Source organism: Tasmannia lanceolata, unplaced genomic scaffold (genome assembly GCF_043159265.1).
Source record: "Tasmannia lanceolata isolate RefF3 unplaced genomic scaffold, GAP_Taslan_0.1 ptg000003l, whole genome shotgun sequence".
Classification (NCBI taxonomy): domain Eukaryota; kingdom Viridiplantae; phylum Streptophyta; class Magnoliopsida; order Canellales; family Winteraceae; genus Tasmannia; species Tasmannia lanceolata.
Genome location: NW_027518680.1, coordinates 20297400 through 20301915, shown reverse-complemented (window position 1 = coordinate 20301915; position 4516 = coordinate 20297400).

The window sequence follows — 4516 nt, the reverse complement described above, 5'->3', positions numbered from 1 at the left end:
ACCATTTTTTGTTGCTATCTCTTCGCTGGATCCAACCTTGCGACCCTCGTCATCCCACATTTTTAGGAAGAAGTCGAGCGAAGAAGAAGGTAACACATTCATTTTCTTTATTTCTTCCTTCTCTCTCAGTCCCTAGTTTGGCATATTGATCTTAATTTTTTATGGAATTTTGTTTCGATACTCATGCTAGTATGAGATTGATCATGAGTCCTAACTATCTGATCTACTGCTTATTTGATTTCCATATTAGATAAGTTTGGCTCTTCAAAGGTTTTGTTCTTGGTATTTCTATAGATTCCAGGCCAAGTGATTGGTTTCTCAGTTTTCTTTGTGGGGTGTCATCGATCTTAAGATTCAAGTTATGAGGGTTTTGTTATTCCAGGATTTGTTCCACCTCTGTGTTTGTTAGTGGTAATAAGCCCTGGTTCAGTTTTATCTTGGTTTGCTACTGATAGAAATTGCATGAGAAAAAAGCATGAGTGTATGGAATCATATCCCAATTCTTGTTTACTCTGGTCTTTCAAATATTGGATAACCGAACGGAAGTACTTGAGCTGATTTTGAGCTTGATCTTGACTTTGTTTTCCCAATACTTTGAGTGTATTAGTTCTGGAATTTGGGTTTGGAGAGCTGGGAATATGTTGTATGTTGAATTTTGGCATTGCATTTTATCCATCATTTCTGTAAGTACCTGCCTAAGGATTTGGATTATAATTTCTTCTGAATTTCGTCATTCATTTTCAAAAGTCTTCTTGGGGTTAAGGCGATGACGGAATGTTTCTTGAGCCATCCCTTCGCCCTTCATGTCTCTTTGCTTATCCCATCATTTCTCATGGGCTTAGGGATTCTCTTCTTAGAAGCCATCCTTTCTTACAGGACTCAGGGGTTCCTTCCTCTCCGAGATGATCATTTTCTACAGGGTTAGGGATTAATTTCTTTCCTTCTTCGGGTTCATCGTTTCACACGTTCCTTGGGATTCTCTTTGCATTTCGGGATCCCCATCGATTTTGGGAACATTGGTCGGGTTTAGGCGATGACGGACGGCAACCACTTGAGCCAAAACCCCCTTCCAATCAAAAGGGATAAAAATACATAAAAATCAAATAACAAAAATATCAAAAAACACTCAAAGCGTTTTTCGAAAAGCTGTTTCGAACTATGTTGGCTTGATCCCTTTTCACAGGGTACGTAGGCAGCTTGGGACCGTCATCCCAAGTTCAGTCAAACTTTTCAATAAAATCATTTAAACCCTTCAAAAAATCATTCAAACATCCAAAAAAATCTTTTAAACCTTTCACACCGAAAATCAAATTGGGCAAGGATGAATGATTGCCAGGTCACTCGGAGCCTTCCTTTCATTTTATTTCCGATTTTGATCGTGGTTTTCCGGGTTTATCGGGTTTTGGGACGGGCGACGACGTAGCGTGGCCCCTTCGCAGGGATTGTCCTCGCTAAGCCCAACGATAGGCTATGACGATCGTGAGACTTATCCGATCTTTAGCGGATCAGGATCGCTGAGCTTGATTCATTAGAATCGCTCCCTGAGCCTATCGTATGTTCCCTTTTCTTTTCCCTGGTATTCTTGGTCCTCATGTACCGTTGATTTTCTGATTCATTTCTTTCCCTGTATCTTTTAGCTCATTGTGTGTTTATCTTTGACTTCTTATGTGCTACTGTTAGCTTGCTTACTTTCCTAGCATGAGATTGATTATTATTTTCTTAGCATTATCTCTTACATAGGTTCACATGCTAGTGTGTTTATTCTCTTGCTTTGGTAGTTTACTACTGTGCTTATTTGTCCTCTCACCTGCTTAGTTGTAGCATTTATTCATCTTATCTTGATTATCTGCTTAGCTGTAGCTGTGCGTGCGGATGTTACTGCTTTCTTAGATGTGATGGGTTAGGATTAGATGCGGTGAGTTAGGATTTGGATGTTTATTTTCTTTTGCCCATCCCCGGGTCATGCATGCTTAGATAGACGTTTTCTCGGGGATGCTTGTTCCCATTTCGCTTGATTTTAGCCCAAAACTCTTCAAAATTAATTAAAAATGGCATAAGAGACCATGTGCTTGCACTTGGGCGAATTGAGGGCGCTTAACACCTTCCCCATTCGTCATCAGGCACGGACTTTTGTATCTCTGGTTATCCGTTGCAACAGAGTATTTCATGGGATCCAGGGCCTACTTCCTTGGATGGCGACTCTTCTTTGTTATAGGTACATCTTGGTTCCGGTCTAGTCCTTGAATCGAGAGGTATCTCATTTATATCGCCACCCATGCTTTGAGTGGCACCATTTCGAGAGTTCCTTGGTAGAGCTCTCCTTCACATTGTGGAGATCTTAGAGGACTGGAGCGGGATCTCGTGTCCCTCGCCCAGCCGTCCTCGAGATCGGGGTCCACACAAGCTATGGACAATGATAGTAGCCCTCTCACTGCTAAAACACACTTTTTGCCAACCTTCCTAGAGATCATAAGCCGATACAAACCGAAACGATGGATGACATCTCGTCCATGCTATAGCCACAGCTATAATGCGCGTAAACAAATAATGAGGAGACTTGGATTCCCCCTCAAACACCCTAGCATTTCTCTCCTTCCATACTACCCACCAAGTAGCAAGCAAACAAACTGCCCATAAGATTCTACCCTTTCTTTTCCAAGGCACAAAGCTCCAAAGATCCACAAACATCTGAATAGATCTTGGGAATACCCAAGTAATCCCAAATCTCAAGAAAATATGGCCCCGTATAGTCCGGGTAAACGAACAGTGCATGAAAAGATGATCCACAGATTTCCCATCCTCAAGACAGAGGGGGCAATGATCAACAAGCCACACTCCACGATTTCTTAGAAAGCTAATGGTTTGTATCCTTTCGCGACACACAGCCCAACCAAAGATGCTAACCCGAGGCGGACAATGAAATTTCCATACCTTTGCTGAAAAAGAGGGAGCAAAACAGGGGATCAAGCTTTTATAGAATGATTTGACAGAGAAAATCCCAGAAGAATCCGCATTCCATAATCTCCTATCCTTCCCTACTCTTTTAATGTAGCAGCTATCAAGGAGCCTCTTAAGATCAGACACAGACTCTAGCTCCCAAGCAAAAAAATTTCTTCTATAAGCCGGACACCACACCAAATCACCGCCACTACGATCCAAGCATTCACTCACAAAAGCTTCTTTATTTAGGGCCACTCTTTAAATCTCCGGGAAAAACAACCTAAGCGGCCTCTCTGCACACCACACATCTTTCCAAAATCTTATTTTGTCCCCTCCATAAACTCTAAATCTAATATTGAGGTTAAATGACAAAGACATTTTTAAAATATCTCTCCACACCGTCAGTCCATTTTTCTTAAAGTTTTCAAGTGATTCCCAACCTCCAGACTGACACCCATACTTACTACAAATAACCTTGGCCCACAAATGAAACTGCTCCTCACCAAACCTCCATAACCACTTCCCTAGCAAAGCGTGGTTGAACTCCCTAAACCTCCTGATGCCCAATCCGCCTTCCTTAATAGGCACGCAAACATCCTTCCAACTCACCAGAGAAATGACTTTTTTCTCCTCAATTCCACCCCACAAAAATCTGCGTTGAATCATTTCTATTCGTAAGGCATAGTGCCCGATAGATTGAGTTCGGAGCCCTACTTTGTTTTATATATTATGTATATACTTACTGACTAAGTGAAATCCAACTAGGAAGTGCCCCTGTTTATATATATATATATATATTGCATTCATTTGGGGATGAACATGTGTTGCTTACACATGTGGAGCCTAGAGTTAGGATCCTTGACCCATTTATAGACTAGGGTAGTTCACCTCGTGTGGCAAATGCGGTCCTAGTATACTCATCAGTCTGTCGTGAGTTAAGACTTCCTTGACTCTGCTAGATTAGACTAGGGTTGGTGCCCCTGGTTAGGGTGTATATATATGTACATATATTTATTACTAGATTAGGGTTTGCTTCATAATTAGATTTTCTTTCATAATCTAATCCATTTTTCCCATCCATCCGTCTTTTGGATTATGATCAGATCATTGGTTTCACATCATTATCTTTACAGCCATGATCTATCTTCCCTGAGCTTGATCATTTGATCGATCTTGATCAGATCGCTCTGCAGGCCAATTACGAGTCTACTTTGCCATTATCACTACTAGAGTGTGTTCTTGCTGAGAGCCATGTTTCATCTTGACCTTGTCGGCGTATTCTTTATGCTTGGTTGCCGAGACCCTCCTTGTACAGTCGTTATGCTGCCAGATTTTCTCCAAAAAGCCTTAAGCGTAACCATTATCCTTTAGGGTTATTGATAAACCATGTGCTTACCGTACCATATCTCCTAGTACAGCTGTTATGCTGCCGGATTTTCTCTAAATGTCCTGAGTGTGGTCATCATCTTTTTAGGCTGGTAGCTAAACCATGTACTTACCTTATCACATCTCTTTGTACAGTCGTTATGCTGCCGGATTTTACCCAGAATATATTGAGTGTGACCGGTATTCTTTA